This window comes from Callorhinus ursinus, unplaced genomic scaffold (genome assembly GCF_003265705.2).
Source record: "Callorhinus ursinus isolate GAN/ISIS: 27379988/994484 unplaced genomic scaffold, GSC_fseal_2.0 scaffold2, whole genome shotgun sequence".
Classification (NCBI taxonomy): domain Eukaryota; kingdom Metazoa; phylum Chordata; class Mammalia; order Carnivora; family Otariidae; genus Callorhinus; species Callorhinus ursinus.
The window spans coordinates 95,386,529-95,407,532 of record NW_027397064.1 but is presented as its reverse complement, the minus strand read 5'-3'; positions in this window follow the sequence as shown (position 1 = coordinate 95,407,532).

Here is a 21,004-nt window from a genome sequence, read left to right as displayed (position 1 = left end):
TTGTTTTATCAACTAATTTTTAAGCTCCTTATCAGCTGAGATCATTTCTTTATGCCCTGCCTTAACACCTAGCTCAGGACTAATCAATCACTCACTCTACACAGAGGCCCTCTGCATCCTTGGACTGACTGTGAGATCAAATCACATTTTGAGAAAATTGGATTACACATATGGAAGCATGTATAAGCAGAAGATGTAATAAATATAGAAATGATTAACTGAGAGAGGTACCTGTGTGGCTCAGCTGGTTAAGTGACTGACTCTTGATTCCAGCTCAGGTCATGATCTCCGGGTTGTGAGATCAAGCCCCATGTCAGGCTCTGCATTGGGTATGGAGCCTGCTTAAGATTCTCTATCTCCCTCTCCCTTTGCCCCTCCCCCTACTCTAAAAAAAAAGAAAGAAAAAGAAATTATTAACTGAGGAAAACTGTACCTATAAAATGAAAGGGCCTCTGTGCATTTATGTGTTTATGAAGGGAGTGGAGGAAAGTTTAGGAAGTAGAGGAAGAAAGAGTTAGTGCCATCCTACTGAAACTTTAAAGATGGTCTAAAAGGCTTTTGAAGATCCCTTCTAATTCCTATGAATTTCATCATATGCAGTGGGATTACCTGCATCTGGAAAAACAGAATTTAATATATATACTTAATGATCCATTAATATATAAAATAGACATTAAGAGGTTAGATTTCAGAGACAGACCTCGATTTCAGCCCAATATCTACCATTTAGAATCTGTGTGAAATTAAGCAAATTATATAACCTTCTTAAGCCTTATAGAATTTGTAGTGAGGGACCTATATGGGAATGTGAATATTAAATAAGATGGTGCAAATAAAGAGCTTCGTCCCACACCGTTGGGAAAGCAATAAACATTAGCAAAGATAAGATTTACCGTTATATGATTTGGGGAATATATAAGACATAAATGGGATTAGGTTTGATTTAGAGAAATTCAAAACCTAAGCATTACAACTATCTCCTTAATCTTGGGAAAAGTGAACACTACACATAAAAGCATTTGCCTAATATCCAGCTGGGTAAATTCGATGCTGATTCTTGTTTTACTTTCAATCATATTTCCACTGGTTTCATTCTCAGTGGAGAGAAAAATCAAATGAGAGCTAGGACCAGGTTCATCTCTTTTCTTAGAACTCTGCAAGGGTTTCTTGTCTGTATCCAAGTTTTAGCTTGTATTTACTTGGACCATAATAATGACTTAAAAATAAAATATAATTCAGTTGCTGATTCTCAGTTTATCAATTCCACCAGATTTCGGAAACAGCATGTAATTACTGCCAAAAGGAGAGCTTTGAAGATATTCACAGATACCTACAGAAAGATGAATGAGAAAATCACGCATAAGTCAACAAGGTGCTGAATATTTGTTCATCTGGGTGAAAAGTCCATTATGAGAATAGATAAAGGAGGTTTTTGCAGTGGGTATAAGGGACAGGGACACAAACTGAAGTTTTCAGTTTGCCCATTAATTGCTCTAGTACTTTCCTCTGAAACCTTCTGAATACACTCTTTAAAACACAGACATAAAACAAAATAGAACATATGGCTTAGCTCTCTCAAGTGGAAAAAGAATTTCCAGATAATTCTTGAGGCAAAAGTGGAAGGGCACAAGGATTTAGAATACTCTATGATAGTTTTTTTTCCACCTTTAATTAAATACTAGATTTTCCTGCTTAACCTTAATTAAATCATCACAGTGTCAGTCCATTATAATCAGTTAATTTAATGTTCTGAATAGGAAAAATGATTTCAAATAAGGCAATAATTAGCCTATAAACATTATCCTAACAGCCACCTCAACTCCCTTTCCCTTTAGAAAAACTGGTCCACTCACTGTTACTCCTTGAAAATGACATACCCAAGCCCTTTATTTTCTTTGCCTCAAGTTTCATCCTTATTTCTTATTATAGCTAATCCTCAATGTTCCTGAAAAGTAGATCCCTCATATGCCACCTAAGATCCCAAAGACCTAGGGGATAAGTCCTGCTCACATATTCTGTGTATAAATGTTGCTTTCTCTTCACCACACTGAAAAACCTATGAGGTCAGAGATTTACTTCCTAACTCGTCTTTCCAAGTTTTTTTCATATAAGTGACTTGTCCATTTATATAACGTACTTTCCTAAATATTGGCTGGGTACTAGGAAGAGAAAATTAACAAAACATAATTTCCACCATTGAAAGTTCATTGTCTAATAGGAAAAGATGAGCATATAAAACACTAAGTTTAATACAATATGATACTGTAGGAGTTGTGGCTTGAGCATAAATAGATTTTTAGGACCTTTTAAAAAATAACTGGTGAACAGTCCTAAAACAATTTTTTAAATGAGGGTTTCATTTTGGGGCCAAGATGAAAAAGGATAGGAGAAAGCTGGTTTAAATAGAACAAGTAAGCTATGGCCATAGTATTGGTAGCAAGAAGAGTGGAAATGGCACTAGTAATAATAGGGCTGTTGATGCTGATGTAGTGATAAAGATAAAATTTATAGAAATTGCCCCTCAGATCCTTTAATCTGAGCCCCATGCAGAGGGGCTGCAAGTCGAAACAGAAGAAAATGTATTCACAAGGGTTTTAAGAGAATCTTATACTGACAAGCATATTGGAATAGATTCATCTCTTGCAGTCACAGAACTGATGTGCTAAAGGGAAGCTACTGTCAATTTTTTTATCCTTTTTTTTTTTTTGGTAGCTTAGCAGGAACCTGATGAAAGCAATTTTTTGGGAGATCAATTCATTCAGGGAAGTAGGTTGGAATGGGAAGAGATAAAATAGAATTATTTTCAATGGATGAAGCAAAATTGTTCAAATATTTAATGTTTGAAAAAATGTTAAGAACACTTAGACGTTTGCATTTTCAACTGGCTATTTGGAAATTATATTACTGTTTTATATTGTTTAAACTACATTTGACTTCCTGTCAAATATTTCCATGCTTCATGTTAATTATACTTGCATATTTTCAAATGTTTCTAAACCACAACAAAAGATTTTACTTCCATTTTTCTTAAATTTTACCCTCATTACACACATGGATAAATGTATCCAATCCTTCTGATGGTTATTCATCATAATCCATACTGTTCTCCACCGCTGTAAAGTTCTTATCTCATTCCTAATTACAAGGTCTAAATCATTCAGCCAATCTTACTGACAAGGAATAAATCCCTGCCAATATCCCGCAACACGATCTTTCCTTTACAATGTGCTGACCCATTGCTTCCTTGCTACATCTTCTTTCTAATCAGTATCAATGATTCCTGATAATGCTTAACCTTGAGCTCTCAAGCTTGAATCTAAACATTAAGAGTATTGTAGAAATTGTGGCTTTTATCCAGACCATTAAAAAAATAAATACCCCTTGTTCTTTTGTTTTACGTATAAAGAGTGCTATCTTTGGCTTTAATTCTTAGGATATTTGATTTAATATACCACTTTGTTTTATACCGATTGTATTGATCTGGTGTCAATTTACCTAATGCCACAAAAAAATAAAAAATGAAAAATGCAATCTTCCATTTAAAGTCTACATGGCACCAACTTAATGACTTATTATTTTGCTTTGTTATGTTTTAATCCCTACCAGGACTATTGTTATTTAAAATAGTAATATTGCAAACATGCACACTTTTGGTGAAACTTCCCCCTGCCCATTACCTTTAAAAATATTTTTAAGAGAGTAGTGGGAAGAATGTGTCATTTAGATTCAAGGAGACCTGAGTTCAAGTTTTTACTTAGCTTTGTATTAACGAATGATCTTTCAGAATTTATTTTCCATTCCACTTTAGTTTTCTCATCTGTGAAAAAGGAACAGGAAATAGTTTATTGATCTGTCAGGGTATTAACGAGAAGATTATGAATAACCTGGAGTATCTGGTGTTTCCTGGGACCTGGCCATTTCAAATGATTGCATCATCATTTTCATTATTAATATTTTGAAAGAGATTATATCCACATGACAGTAACTACCACTTTTCATCGTTTTTAAGAAGGCCTCACTTTTCTGAGCTCTCTGTTGTTATAAAAACCAATAGAGATACCTGTATACATGATATTAGTAGTTGAATATGTAAGGCTACTCACTATATTAAAATTACTATTTACTCCCTTTTGGAAAAATTATGTTTGAGGGGGGCACTTGGATGGCTCAGTAGGTTAAGAGTCTGCCTTCGGCTCAGGTCATGATTCCAAGGTCCTGGGATCGAGTTCCGCATCAGGGTCCCTGCTCAGTGGAGAGCCTGTTTCTCCTTCTCTCTCTCTGCTCCTCCCCCTGTTTGTGCTCTCTCTCTCTCTGTCAAATAAATAAATTTAAAAAAAGAATTATGTTTGAGGAATTTGCAAAGTTTATCAATTCCAGTATCTTGCCAATTACAAGTATGAGACATTTGATTAGAAGATTTTAAACATGGTATAACTAATCTGTTGGTATTAATATGATGGTCACCTTATTGTTATTGAAGTAATCATTTTGAGTATCTTGGTATCTGTTTATGTCATAGTTCTTTCTTTTTTTTTAAGATTTATTTATTTATTTGAGAGAGTGCATGCATACTAATGGAGGGAGGAGCAGAGGGAGAGAATCTCCAGCAGTCTCCCTAATGAGTGTGGAGCCCAACTCGGGGCTCCATACCACTACCTATGAGATCATGACCTCAGCCAAAAACAAAGGTCTGATGTTCAACCCACTGAGCCACCCAGGCACCCCAATCATTCTCCTTTCAAAACCTATTTGTCTCATGATAGAAACCTAGAGAAAGAAATTGTGTAGACCCATTAGGCATTTAAACACACAAGCTGTTACCTTGCTCTCTGTATTATCTGACACATAGAGCAATCTTGAACAGTTACGGTGGCTGATAACTAACTAGCTCAAACCAGCTGGTTGACGGGCTTCCCTAGTGGTTCAAGTGGGCACCGCTTAAGCAGATTTAACCAACTAATTCCTAGGATGAGAAACCACATAAACATAGACTATGCTTTTACTAATAAGGACAAAGAAGGGCTATATATACAGTTGTTAATGTGATAACCAATAATAATTTAAGAAGTTCTTTATATTATCTTTAATTGGATGACTAATATATTTACACAAATATCCACTGAATACTTGGGTGAAGTGATAACAAGTATGAAACTTTGTACTGATCTTTATGTAGCTTACTGATGTCTTCTGCATACAGGTTTTAAACAAGTAAAATAAATAGAGGACACTAAAACAACAGTAAATTGAGGATGAGATTGCATAGGCTGACATCCTAAATGATTTTACTCTGGGTCCTAAGTACATTGTCAATAAGATTTTTTATTAAAAGAAAAAAAACTTAAACATACAGAAATTTAGAAAGAATAAAATCATAGTTATCTTATATCTTCCCCACAAATTTAATAGGTATTGGCATTTTGTCATAATTGTAACATCTATTTTGAAATCATTTGTGTATGAGCTACAAATGCTAAATAGTTCAATATACATCTCAAAAAGTTGAAACATTTTTCTACCTAACTACAGGACCATTATTAAAACAAAAAAATCAATAATAATTTCTGAATAAGATCTAATAGCCAGTCCATATTTAAATTTCCTTAATTGCCTACAAATACCTTTTACAGCTGGATTTTTCAAACCAGGATACAATCTAGAACCACACCCTGTATTTATTTAATTGTTATATATTTTCTGCCTCCTTCCTATTTTTTTCTTTTTGAAACAGTGGCTTGATCAGGGAAATTCAAATCAAAACCACATTGAGATACCACCTTACACCAGTTAGAATGGCAAAAATTGACAAGGCAAGAAATAACAAATGTTGGAGAGGTTGTGGAGAAAGGGGAACCCTCTTACACTGTTGGTGGGAATGCAAGTTGGTACAGCCACTTGGGAAAACAGTGTGGAGGTTCCTCAAAAAGTTAAAAATAGAGCTACCTTATGACCCAGCAATTACACTCCTGGGTATTTACCCCAAATATACAGATGTAGTGAAAAGAAGGGCCATAAGCACCCCACTGTTCATAGCAGCAATGTCCACAACAGCCAAACTGTGGAAAGAGCCGAGATGACCTTCAACAGACGAATGGATAAAAAAAATGTGTTACATGTATATAATGGAATATTACTCAGCCATCAGAAAGGATGAATACCCAACTTTTGCATCAACATGGATGGAACTGGAGGAGATTATGCTAAGTGAAATAAGTCAAACAGAGAAAGTCAATTACCATACGGTTTCACTTATCTGTGGAACATCAGGAATAGCATGGAGGACATTAGGAGAAGGAAGGGAAGAATGAAGAGGGGGGAAAACGGAGGGAGAGATGAACCATGGAAGACCATGGACCCTGAGAAACAAACCGGAGGGCTAGAGGGGAGGGGGGTGGGAGGATGGGTTAGCCTGGTGATGGGTATTAAAGAGAGCACGTACTGCATGGAGAACTGGGTGTTACACGCAAACAATGAATCATGGAACACTACATCAAAAACTAATGATGTACTGTATGGTGACTAACATAACATATATAAAAAAAGACAATAAAATAAATCTCTGACATTAAAAAAAAAAAAGAAGAAAGAAAGAAAAAGAAACAGTAGCTTGTTGAAAACACCAATCAGGGATGCCTGGGTGGCTAAGTTGGTTAAGTGTCTGCCTTCATCTCAGGTCATGATCCCAGGGTCCTGGGATCAAGTCCCACATGGGGCTCCTTGTTCAGCAGGGAGGCTGCTTCTCCCTCCACCTGGTGCTCACCTTGCATGTGCACGCTCTCTCTCTCTGACAAATAAATAAATAAAATCTTTAAAAAAAGAAAAGAAAAAGAAAACACCAATTGATTGTCCTGTAGAATGCGCTGTGCTGACTTTTTCTGATGTTAACTCAAGGTACTGTTGAACTTCTACCTCTGTACTTTGTATTTACTACAAAAAGAAAGTTGAACCTAGAGGTTTACTAAATTCAAGTTAATCACTTTGGCAAAATACCTCATAGGTCATCCTGAAGAGTATATATGTCACCTGATCTGATGCATTATGGTTGTCCCATCAGTGACACAGAGGTTAAGGCAGTGAAAGCTTGATTTCTTCATTGAATCTATGTTTGTTCTCCTGTGCCCAGCAAGAGATCTATGGAGTCATGTAAATACTCAGTTCTCCGACTTTATTCCATCAAACAGTTTTATCATTCATTGATGACCATTTCCTCATTTAATAATTTCATTTGGGCTTTCAAAAAGGTGTTTTCTTAAATAACATTTTTGTTTAACCATGAGAATGTTGTATAACAAATGACCCCCAAATCTCTAAGGCTTATATTAACATTTACTTTGTGCTTTTAGCTGTGGTCTGAGATTCAGCTGATCTAGAGTGGGGTCACCTGGGTTGGACTGGAACCCAGGGTTTGGGTGGAGTTCAGTCTGCTCCATGTTTCTTTGTTTATAGAATGGCTAAAGAGCAACAGCCACTTGAGGCGAGCTCTTTTTCTGGCAAACAGTAGGAAATCAAAGCAGCCTAGCAGAAATGTCCCATGACTCCTCAAGGCTCAGCTCAGGACTAGCACAATGTCTTTTCTCCCCTTATTCCATTGGGTAAAGCATCTCACCAAAACACCTCACCTCACCAAAATCAGTCAATGTAAGAGGGATGTGCCCTCCGCCAACTTTAACAGGAGACACTACAAAGTCAAGGACAAAGAAAATTAATGTATAGTTCTTCCACATAGGGATTATAACATTATAAATGATAATTCAATCTACCACAGTCAACTTCTAATTCTTTATTCACTTTCTTCAGATTAATAGACAAACTATCCTTATAATGTAATTCACTTGGATTTACCGTGAGATTCCAGATAGTGTTTCAAACACATTTGAATTCAGTTCCCTCTTCTACCCTCTGTCAGATAATGAGCACCAATGTAATGTCAAAGTTATCTTTGTACCTCTGGTGCCCAGGACAATTATTACAGCAGAGAAGGTACCCAATAAATGTGGGCTAAATTATATTTTAGATTAGTCCTTGAGTTTTATGAATTGTTTCCATTCAAAGAAATTTATGGCACATCTTCCCATTTTTTTCTACCTACAAGTATTATCTTTGTTTATCTTTGTTTCCCAGATGGAAAGAATAAGACAACGAGAGGGTAGGAAGCATGGGCTGCCCAAGGCTAAATTGTAAGTCAAAGACAGAGTAGGGAGCAGAACCCAATACTTTGGGTTCTTTCTCTGTACATCGGACAGCATGCCCTAGTGCTTTCATTCTTTATCATACCATTGCTCCGGTACATAAGACAACTACCACCAAACATTTTCACTATTAGTGATAAATCAAAGACATTGTTAAACACACCTTTTATACTTCCCTAAAACAGAGAAAGAGAGATATCTAGAAATAAGTCAAACTGCCTACTCCATTTTAAAGCCAAAGAGAAAAAGAAAATAAAGCAAGGGTTCAGGGAGGCTAAGGGAAACTATAATCATAGTCAATAGTAGAGACAATCATACTGCTCTATATAGAGAGAATTAAATTTCATTCTTATTAATTTTCAGTAATTAGTAAGTTTGTAGAATAAGAAAAGAACACTAACATGAAAATGCAAATTATGTGATTGAAAGTAAGTTTACTCTTCATTTGGAAATAAAATTGGCATGCAAAAATAAGAAAAAGATCAGCGGCAGGGAATAAGATTTATACATATAATTGATTATTTTAAATCTTAACTGCACCCTTATAGACACGCAATTAACAGCAATCCATAGATTTCAGTAACAAATTATATTCGCATGACTATAGAGCCTGATCTATAAATATGTGCAGATTTGTTAGCGTGCCCCGAATTGAAGTATTTTCGGAGGTTTCTTTCACTATCCCACTTGTTTCAGAATATCAAGTCTGTCACTCTGCAGGCTTATTGGGTAGAAAAACAATTAATTAGAGCTGACTGGCTGTGTTGATAATTTATGCACAATTAATAGAAAGGCTTTTACCATCATTATGAAATTTCATAGACTACTTATACACTCTAGTGGGAAAAATTGGTCAAAGCACTTTTTTTCTGAAGAGAAAAATCAAACAAATAACAAATAGATATATAGCACTTAAGCATTACAATGATGTTCGAACTCCCTAGAGTGTCCCGAAATTCTGTAAGCAAACTGATATAATAAAATCTGACATAAAAAGCCACTTAAACCACACTAATTAGATGGATAATAAAAATCAAGCAACTATTGAACTGCAAGGCAATCACATAGACAATTAAAGGTTAATTAAATGCATGAATACAAGTTCCTACTGCCCTGGGATTTATTCCTTAGATGTTTTAGACAGATTCATAAGGGAGCTTGACATATAGTATAAAAATCCACCTGGGATTCACTTCTGTGAAAAAAAACTTCTTTGAATAAAACCAAGTTTTAGGAACTGCGGTAGGATGGGTGTGAGTGGGGAGGAACAGCAATAATTAATAACAATGAAATACTTGGAGACTCCTGGCAAATTTGATCAATATGTAACATGAATTTAAATTTAAATTTGTTTTTACCATAGATACAGAAATAGAATTTTGAAAGACTCAGAAAGCTCCCCTGATGAGAGAAGGCATTCTGGTCAAGGGAATACTGTGTGGGGTAAGGGAGGCAAAATTTGAGGATTGGTTCTTTTTTTTTTTTTTTTTTAAAGAATTTATTTATTTATTTGAGAGAGAGAGAATGAGAGATAGCACGAGAGGGAAGAGGGTCAGAGGAAGAAGCAGACTCCCCACTGAGCGGGGAGCCCGATGCGGGACTCGATCCCAGGACTCCAGGATCATGACCTGAGCCGAAGGCAGTTGCTTAACCAACTGAGCCACCCAGGCGCCCTTGAGGATTGGTTCTAATCCCAATCCTGCCCCTCTCAAATCTGGGTTCTGGTAATTTATGGAGTATCTTTGGTCTTCAGTTTCTCCTTCTAAAAGATGAAATCTAATCTAGGTTATTTGATCCTTTATGCCTCCTCCATTAATTTAATGCTGATAACCTAATAATTTTCTTTTCCCAATATTTTCATTGTCATGTAAAAATGTTAATGTGTGTGTATAGAATAGACTGGATGCTTAAAAAATGAAATGTCAAAGCCTCTTAAAAATTAACTCCACCATAAATTCGATTCAGATTTATTTCTGGGAACTGAATATGTGTCAACCAGATTTCAATAGAACTTTTTATGTGATTCATCTATAAAAAAAACAGCCAAGAATATTCTAATGATTAAAGCTATTTATTAAGTGATAACTATATGCTATTTATTTAACCAGCACAACTCTAAGAGCAAATGTTATTTCCATGTGAACAGATAAAGACTATACAGTTTTTTTTTGTTGTTAAGATTTTACTTATTTATTTGAGAGAGAGAGATGGTGGGAGAGAGCATGAGCAGGGAGGAGAGGGAGAAGCAGGCTCCCCACTGAGCAGGGAGCTGATGCAGGGCTGAATCCCAGGACCCTGGGATCATGACCTGAGCGGAAGGCAGATGCTTAATGAACCGAGCCTCCCAGGTGTCCCTCAGAGTGTACAGTTTAAGATCCTCACTCAAGGCCACCTAGTCATAAGAAACTGAGCCAGGAATTGAATTTAGGCTTTTTTTTTTTTTTTTAACTACCAACTATTTTCCCTCTTGGAGACATATAATACAAGGGTTTTTTTTCATTTTTCTAACATTAGGGAATAAGTTTCATAGACTCACTCTTACTCTCTCAAAAGATACCATACACTAGTCAGGTTTAGGATAGACTAACACTTCAGGAAACTCCAATCATGTGACCATGCATGGCTGGAAAAAATATCTAGAGGCACAGTGATGAAAAAGGAAAGAAAATGCTGATGTGTGTTTGCAATTTTACCAGAAATAATGAGGGGGGAAAATAATCTCCAAACATTCAAAATTAGAAAGTTTGAGGTAGAACATCTCTCTCACTTAGAGTGACATGGTTTCAGGCTCTGACATCATCAAGGAGGGTGGCTCAGGCCTGCCCCTCCAAGGGAGTTGAAGCTGGGGATGGCTTCTCAGGCATGTGGACAAAAGGGAGGTGAGCATGTGAGAAGGGGATTCCCAGAAAAGGGAAGAGCACAAAAGCAGAAGCGTGAGAAGTGGTGGCCGAAGAACCACAGCTGATGAAGGTCCTCCGATGCCAAGTCTTTGCCAGGCCTGGCAAGGGTAGGGCCAAGGAGAAGCAGAACATGTAGAGGGAGAAGTGATAGAGTGTTCAGATTTCACCTGGGCAATTAAGGAAAGTCTAAAAAGGCAGTGTGTGAGGCAACGTGCAGCTGCAAGATTAGAGAAGCAGCATGAGCAAGGATGTGAAGGAAAAGAGTAGATGACACGGCTGGTTTTTACTAGAAAGCAGAGACAGAAAAGCTGGAAAAAAAAAAAAAACCCGGATAGGTAGCAGGTGATCCATTTTACAGATGAGAAAACCCTCAGTGCTAAGGGCTAGAACTAAGGGATTCAACTGAGGTTTTCTGTTCCCAAAGCCTGTGCACATTTCCTTACACGGTACTGTCATGCATAGTGTCTACACACAGGACGAGCTTGATCAACATCCTGGGTTAGTTACTGATTTATAAGGAGTTAGCAAAGGATTAGGAGTGATTGAAATATCCATGGGGAAATAAAGTGAAATAAATAAGGACATGAACTTAAAATATTACAGAATTTTCAGAAAAGTTGTTTTTAAATGTATTCAATGGCATGAATAAAAGTTTTTTTCATACTGTAATATAAAACAAAAAATCATAATATAGAACCGCTATAATATAACCTTAATTATTTTATCTCTGTACACGTGTCAATGAATAAGAGATTGGATGAAAATACATCAAAGTATTTACAGAACTTTTATCTGAACTAAGGGGCCATGTTTATCTTTATGCATTTCTATATTTTCCATATTTTTCATAGAATGAGGAAAAAAAATTAAAAAGGAAAAAATAGGGGCACCTGGGTGGCTCAGTCAGTTAAGTGTGGGACTCTTGATTTCAGCTCAGGTCATGATCTCAGGGTTGTGGGATCGAGCCCCCTCTCCTCTTGGCACTGAGCATGGAGCCTGCTTAAGATTTTTTTTCTACCCTCCTCAACCCCCTCAAAAAAAAAAAAAAAAAAAAAGGAAAAAATAAAAGGAGAAGCGACAGTGAATGACGTGTGGACAATATTGTCAACCAGTTTCATTCCCTGTGTGCACATGAAATCAGGTTGTCACCATTTTCTGCTTTTTATAGAAAAATGAAAAAAAATTAAATCCTGGATGAGTAGATAATTAAAACTTGTACATGCCTATCAAAGCAAGGACACTCCAATTCCCATTTCATTGTGGTGCCTGAACCTTGTCGTGCCTACAGGTTTCCTTTCAAAACATTTAATGGAGAACGAGAGGCCATCCCTCCCTGTTAAGTACAGTGTAGGTAGCAGGGGCTGGGACAGCCTTCATAATTGTACCTGAAGCTGCACATGGAGTGCAATTGTGTGGTTGGAAAATTGTATCTGATTATGATCGCTCAGTGCCAAATGTCAGAAAATAGCTGCCCTGCTGAAAAACAGCCTGGGCGAGGGGGGATCTGGGGGGAGCTAAGAGTTAGCAGTGGAGGAAGAGACAAAGCCCAGACTGGTATGCTGGCAAGGCTGGGCAGGGACGCTGCAGGGCAGGAAGAGCAGTCTATTCTAGAAACTATGCTGACTCTCTGCTGCCAAAAACACAGAGCCCCAGTTGGGAGAAGCTGTTTACTTCTTTGTGCGTTTGTTGGTTGGTTGGTCGAAGGAGAAGGCGAGAACTGCCCTTACCAGGCTCTCCCAGCTGCCAGCCTCCTGGGCTGTGTCTGATTTGCCTTGAGTCACCTGGACACAGTCCTTAATCCCCAGCACAGTCATTCTTCCTTAACTGGGCCCTTAAAGTAAGCAACTCCAAATGTAAAACACTTTTGATATGATTTTTTGCAAAGAACAGTAGGACTATCTCTGTCCCAAACCTTGTTCTGAATATTACATTGTTATTTCATGCACTTTAAAGCCATATTCACTGTTTTCAGTTGGCCCTTTTGATTGTTAACCTTGGCTTCCAGTCTGGTCCCTTGTGAAATACGGTCACATTACAGATAGCTGGTTTCCTAGCTATAGAAAGTCTAATGCAGGGGCGCCCGGGTGGCTTAGTCGGTTAGGCATCTGCCTTCAGCTCGGGTCCTGATTCTGGGGTCCTGGGATGTAGCCCCGTGTCAGGCTCCTGCTCAGTGGGGAGCCTGCTTCTCCCTCTGTCCCTGCCCCTGCTTGTGCTCTCTTGCTCTCTCTCTCTCAAGTAAATATATTAAAAACTTAAAAATAAAAAAAAAAAGAAAGTCGAATGCAGTTTGAGGTGGGGCTCAGGGATTGATAATTTTAACAAGCTTCTTAATTTTTTTAAAGATTTTCTTTTTATTTAGTTGAGAGAGAGAGCATGAGTGGGGGAAGGGGCAGAGGAATAGGGAGCAGAACCCCGCTGAGCAGGGAGCCAGACCTGGGGCTCGATCCCAGGACCCTGAGATCATGACCTGAGCCGAAGGCAAACACTTAACCAACCAAACCACCAACGTGCCCCAACAAGCTTCTTAAATTATTGTAAATGCCAAACCAGGGTCTATCACCTGGTAAGTACAAACCAAAATCAAAATATATAGTTGTTATAAAAAAAAAAAAAAAAAAAAGGTAGGGACAATGTAGGAAAGCAAAGAGCACTCCTTTTCCCTATCCGAATCTGTTTTACCATCTGTAAAACGGAGGTACTACTGCTATCTTGCAGTGTTGTTGAAATAAAATACAGAGCAGTCTCTGGCACAAAGCAGAGAGCAAACAAATATGAGCACCACTTTCCCTTTATTCTGGAATATGGTCAAGTACCCTTAAGAATGCCAGGATGAGGCTCAGATCTCTATTTTGTGTGAGGGGCAAGGACATCAAAGGCATTCAGGATGGAAGAATGTGGTTGTCCTAGCTGAATGTTTTCCAGGTTAAAAACATGCCTCTCACTTCCCATTGTCCTGTATACCTTAGTAAGGGTTTCTCATTCAAAACTTTTCTAAAATTCTTTTTGACACTCTAAAATTTTAGTCTATGTCACCTTGTGGGTTAATTTCTGAAAGTTGTCAAGGTGAGTCTGCCTATCAGTAATTAGTAAATTGAGTGTTTGGATAGAGTAGATGAGACTCTTTCTTTAGTAAATTTTCCTCCCGATCACTGACTGGATTTTAACTTTTTTTTTTTTTAATGGACAAAGCACTTAGCTTCTTTCTGAGCCTAAGTTTTTTTTTTTTTTTCCACCTGTAAAATAGGGAAAACAGCAAGGAACTAGATGCTACTTTTGCATCATTTCAAGTCCCCTTGGCTTCACCTGTCTTAGATCACTCCTATCTGGGATCAGGCCAACTTCACATGGGCACAGGAGGATAGCACCCCCCCAACATACCTCCCTTCTTCCATCCTGGGGCCTCATACTCACTGCCATGGCTCCCATGCATGGGCACCTGCGGAGATCACTGGGAGATGACACTAAGGTCCTGAAAATAATTTCTGGCCAAGGGAGACACAAGCCATGGATGAATCCACCTCCTTTGTACCCTCTGGAAAGAGCTCTGAGACACAAGTTAGCTTCTCTGGGAGACTGTACTGTTGATCAAGCGATCTGTAACATTTGGTCATGGCCACCTGGATAAAGCATCCTCATCTTGGCTCTTACTCCTTCGCTGCTTCATTTTCTTGTACCCTCACTCATGTCCCTGGAGTTGTATTCTCAATTAAAGTAATGGTCCATAAAACCTCCCAAACTCTACATTCTGGATAACCTTATGCTAACACACATAATATTTATATCTTAGAGTTAATGTGGAGATAAAATGGATAGTTCGCAGAAATGTGTTATACATGGAATTCAATAAATGTTAAGTTGTCATCATCGTATGTTCTAATTTGTATTTCTCAAGCTGCAAGTTAATTGTTATCCTCACTGCCACCTCTAACCTCTCTCTCACACCTATCTTTTCTGGCCTCTCCTACCATCATTTACAGTTGTTGTTGTTTCTGAATTTGGAGAACAAATCTATGCTCAGTATGTAGTGATGAGCATGAATGCTTTGAGCAAGGATTTAAATGGCGCTAGTCATCTAAACTATCTGGCCATCCTCTATGGCCTCTTATTGTTTCTTGTGTGTTGGCTCGAAAGATTCTAACTCACTACAGATAAGGGTTATCACTCACCTAGATCCCACAAAAGCCAATTCCTTTAGTCAAAGCCAGTAAATACCTATCTTTGGAGAGTTCCAGAGTAATAGCCAAGGTTTTAGGGGAGATAGTGCTGTTTTCATAGCAGGCTGAGAGTCTTCATGAGATGGATGGCAGATGGAGACTTTGGGGGTCATGACCAGCTCACAAGCTTAGGGTCCATAAACTATCATGGAGTAAGGCCCTTCCATTTATCATCCCCCCATCAGTGCATGGTATGGACAGAACTCTTTTCTGGATAAAAGACTATGTCAGGTCCAGGAATAATAGTTTCGGAGTTGAACTGGCACTCAGATTAACATTGTGTCCAAATCACCTAGGAGTCTGGAAGTCTCTATAAAGTGATAAAATCAAACAAAAGCACATTACAGCATATTTGCAGTAAGAAGAAGGAAAAACAAAGCAAAGAAGGGTAAGTATTTCCCCACTCAAGGTTGGTGTCTGTAAGAGTAGCCTATCTTGCTTAATAGAGAGTGCCTTGTTCACTGCATACTCCCAGTGCCTGGCAGAATTCTTGGCTCACAAAGTGTTCTGTAGGAATTTGCTGACCACTAGGATGAGATGATGAAGCAAGAGGCTCAGATAGCCAGTAAACTCTGCATGAGAATGGATGATGAGGATATTACTAAGAAATATATAAGGAGGACTTTTGCATGACTAAACTGGAGTACTTTATCATCAAGTATAAGATTTAAGGCTCATGGATAGACAGTTTAATAAAGGGAGACATGATTCATATTTAATCCAGTCCCTTATAACCCAAGGTCCCTCTTGACACACAAGCACATACACACACACACAGACAATGTGTCTTCTCCTTCCCACTACAAATTGTTTCTTCCCTCAGCCTTATCCATCCATCAAAACAGGAAGAGCAGTTTATTCTTTGGATCACACTTTGTCTTTCCCTCTTGCTATCTTCTGCTTTCAGCATAGATAACTGGGTATTGCGTAGACCTATCATTTCAAGGGATGTGTTTTTCTTTCCTGTAAGAGCCAGTGAGAACTTGGTTCTTTATTTGACCCTTTTTAGGGGACTTGTATTTTGAGAGAAAGACAAAGTTCATAAAAATTAATATTCTAAGAAGAAGCCTTCAAATTAAAAGACCACATGACCAAAACTGTGCTCCACAAGCTTCATCATTCTGATGTCTCCACCATCCTGTCAGTGCTGCTCCAGAGCTCTTATGGTTCTTTGCATCTCAGGACCACTTCCTTGGATGTTTTGGGCCAGGAAACACAGAACCCATGAGGATTATCAGGAGTTGTAGTCTATGGTCCCACCTTACCAACAGATTCCCTGATCTGTTTTCTTAGCCAGACTAAGTCTTATTTATCTGACAGCGCTCTGTCCTTTCCAGCCATGATACTTAGGTAAGAGAGTCCAAGTTTAAATGAACATCAAAATCTCCCCGGAAATGGGACAGAATGTATAAAGTGCGACATACCTCCTGAAAGGTATGTGAAGAGGAAAAGTAAGTGAGAGAGACTAGGTTTCTACTGTGCTGATGTGGGAAGCAGCTGATAGTACATTTCTTCTCTTCTAGACCACCACTCCCACTCACGATACCCTAAATTGGTTGAAATACATGAGTTGATGGATAAGATCTTTCTGTAAAAGAAGTGAAAAATCAAAAACTTAACAAATGACTTCCAAAGTATTGTTAAAACTTGGTCTGGTATACAGGGTAGCCCTGGGCCAGGAAAATCCTCTAAGAAAGAGGCAGAAACTAAAATCCTAGCAGCATGACAGCCTCAGGCAGCTGAAGAAAGAATTTACATGTAGCAAGGGTGGTGACAAAGGGAAGTCAGAAGAGGGCTAGAAAGACCTTTTCTAACTTCGCAATGTTGCCAACGTCCAGTCTGGGTCCTAATCATCAAACTCATAGAATTACAGGCATAAAGCCAAACCAAAGACAGCTGGCCCTTCAAGTATATCCTGTTTTGTTATTTAAAGGTTTATTTAAGTGCAGAGATCATGGAACCTGTGTCTCAGATTTCCAATGAGACCTGAATCAATATATTAAAACACAACATTAAGGTAAAGGACTGAAAGCTTTATTGAATACTAAATATCTTTTATAGTGGGATGTCTCTATAAAACTAACTCTCCTGCCCAAATGGTTATTTCAACATTTGTGAGAGAGTGAATGAAACTAAATGAGTTAAGCCTTATTCATGACAAATAGGGGCTTCAAAACAGACAAGATACCCACTTACTAGGCAACTTACATCCAAAGGAGAGGAAAATTTGTGTTACAATAGGCTACACTTAGATACGAAGAATAGAGATTCAGGCCCAGTTCTTGGCAAAATAATTGATTTCTGTCTTTGTGTTTGACTCTGTCCTTCATTTACTGCTTCATTGCTGAATATGTCCACCCCCTCATACCTTGAGTTCTTTTACATCTTTCCTTATTCATGAATTTTGATTTGATGAGTAGATACACTTTCTTGGGTCTTGATCATTTCACTGGTTTGCAATTACCATTAGAAGCTGTTAGTTTCCAGGCACCTGGGTGGCTCAGATGGTTAAGCATCTGCCTTCGGCTCAGGTCATGATCCCGAGGTGCTGGGATCAAGTCCCACATCGGGTTCCCTGCTCAGCGGGGAGTGTGCTTCTCCCTCTGCCTCTGCCTCGCTCTTTTTCCCTGTCTCTCATGAATAAATAAATAAAATCCTTAAAAGAAAAAAAGCTGTTAGTTTCCAATCACCCTAGGGTAGTTGGCCGTCTTGAGTAATCCAGGCCTCTGAAACCCCACCATGGCAGTGACCCCCTTGGTTATAAATCCTCTGGGCTTGCTTTTGCTACAGGGGGTCAAAAATGCAAGGACTGTCTGTAATTGAACTGAGACTGCCCAACTATTATGACTCTTTCCATGAACTGACTTTTATGACATTAAGTTGATTCTACAGGAAAGATGCTCATTCAAGAAGTAGAAAGTCAGTGTTTGGGTCCAAGTCTTTCCAACAGATTTCTGTAATATGGTTACTTAACTACACTGAGTCTCAGCTACCTAGCTGCAGTCCTAATTACTTCATAGAGCTGCTTACTGAAGAAAGACAAAACAAAGATTTAAAAAGAGAGAAACACACAAATGTAAATAATAGTCACTAAAAGGCTATGGAATTCCAAGTATAAATTAGGTATCTTTATTTAAGTTTTCTAATCAGCACCAAATTGGCAGAAACTAATGCAGAAGTCATCCAAAGCTTTTGTAAAACATTAATCAAACCTGCTATATGTGCAAAGAGCTACCCCAAAGAAGTCAAATTTGGTTGTGAGAAAAGCCAGCTCAATCAATATTTATAGGATTAGAGAGTGAAGAAGGACTTAGTGTCCACTGTAGCACAAGGCACACAGTATGCTCTTCAATTTGAGACTCTCCTAGAAGGCAGGGCAGCCATGTTAGCTTGGGCAGGCTGTTCATCACCCAAAAGTACGTGACCCGAGATGCAGGTATGAACAAAAACCCATCCATATCCTGCTCTCCGACTCCTATGTCTTGGCATAGGACTGTGTCTTCCTCAAGAAAGGAGTGCCTTTCATGCAGGTAAGAATTAACATAGTCTAAAACTATGCTATCAAGAGTTAATATAACCTGAGCAGGCCTGAATCCACTATCTATACAAACGCCTACTTGCAAAGTTGCCCTTGGCTGCAGGCTAGGAACCTGGATGGCATGAGGGTTACCACCATTTCCTGATAAGTATGTCTAACTGCGCCTAGACTGTTTATGCAAATAACATGGTTTGTGTTCAACACCTGCTTTTCTTTGAAATATCTGCAGTTTTGATACATTCCAGGCAGAGGATGTTTGTGTGAACAGCCCCAAATAAATTCCCTGTGCATTTAGTCTCTAATGAGCCTTCCTGGAAGATATTTCTCATGTATCATCACAACTTGCTGAGGTTAATGTAGTACATCCTGCCTGTCTCCACTGAAGGAGAGCTCTAGGAAGCTCATGTCTAATTTTCTCTGGACTTTGCTCCATGTGCCTTTCCCTTTGTTAATTGCTTTGTACCTGTCTAGTGAATCATTGAACCTGGGGGTCATGTTTGGGACCTCCAACACACTTTTCTCTTCACACTAGGAGCCCATTTGCTCACCATCCTGTGTTCCAAGTAGACAAGGCTGTGTCTACTTGCAGGTGCTGCTTTCCCCCATTCACATAAAGACATAAGAACAACTGAGGTTTTTCTGGGAGGAGAGGAGGATAAGGAAAATTCATAGGCTCCTGTCCCCAACTATGGATAATATGGAAAATCCCTGATCCCGAATCCCCTTTTCCTCACTGAAGCCAGAGTGAATACTGCCTGGGTTATTAATAACTGCATTTATAGAAATGGGTCCCAGGAATAGAAGACGGAAGGGACTAATACTTGCAAATGCTCTTCTATGTCCTAGGTACTATGTTTTATTAAACATACACACTTTAATAAATGATCATAACATATGCTTTAAGTACCTGGGATGCAGAAAGTTTAAGTAATTTTCCCAAGACCACACAGTACATGGTGAATCATGTCTTAAAACTGAATGTATCTGATTCCAAATCACATGTTCTTTCCATTATATTAAATAGCCCTCATTTTTAGGTCTTCAGTCTCAGTGGTTTTTCAGCTGAAATCACAGCTATCTCCCAGGGTTTTTATTAAAATAAAGTGATATATGTATGTTAAGTATGTAGTATAGGATCTAATAGGCAGTAAACTTGAAACACATAGGAGTCATTTTTTATTATTACTATGGCTATGTTATACTTACAGCAGAGATTTGTCTGGCGCAGGGTTCCTGTGGCTGCTCTGAGGCTCCAAGAGCAGGGATGGCAAGATAGACAATGAGGATTATCCAGGACGTACTATCCTGACACTTTTTTTTTATGTTTATAATGAAACACACTAATAATTATGTATCTCATTAAATATGCATCAGATTAGTGTTGAAAGTTTCATTTGAATCAACTCCAAACTCATATGTATGCAAATCTCAATGTCTTCTATTTTTTCTGAAGTACCTTACAAATCTGTCCCAAACTTCAAAACAACAACAAAAACATTGTTTTGGAGTAGCCAGGTTTGTGTTCCTGAGCATATATGTATAAAATGACTTTGTATAAAATGTATGTATAAAATGACTTTAAAGATTTTATTTATTTATGTGAGAGACAGAGAGAGGGAACAGGCAAGCAGAGGGGAGGGGCAGAGGGAGAGAGAATCTAAGCAGACTCCACGCTGAGCACGGAGCCTGACTTGTGGCTCGATCTCACAACCCTGAGATCATGACCTGAACCAAAACCAAGAATCAGACGTTTAACCAACTGAGCCACACAGGCGCACCATAAAATGACTTTACAAATTATTCTCCCATACACAACTCTACATTTGTGAAATTGAGTAATAAACTTCCTCAAATGTGTATGAGAGTACACATTTGCCTTCTGTTGTTAACAGTTCAAAACACATCCCAAGTACTGATTCTGTTCAGATCACTATTGGATATACAATGTAGAATAACACAAAGCTTACTTTCCAAGCATTTATTGAGAGCCTACATCATGCTAAATAGCACTCAGCACAGCATATCTCCAGTACAGAATAAAACTCAAGGGGCGCCTGGGTGGCTCAGTCTTTAAGTGTCTGCCTTCGGCTCAGGTCATTATCCCAGGGTCCTGGGATCAAAACCTGCATCAGGCTGCCTGCTCAGGAGGAAGCCTGCTTCTCC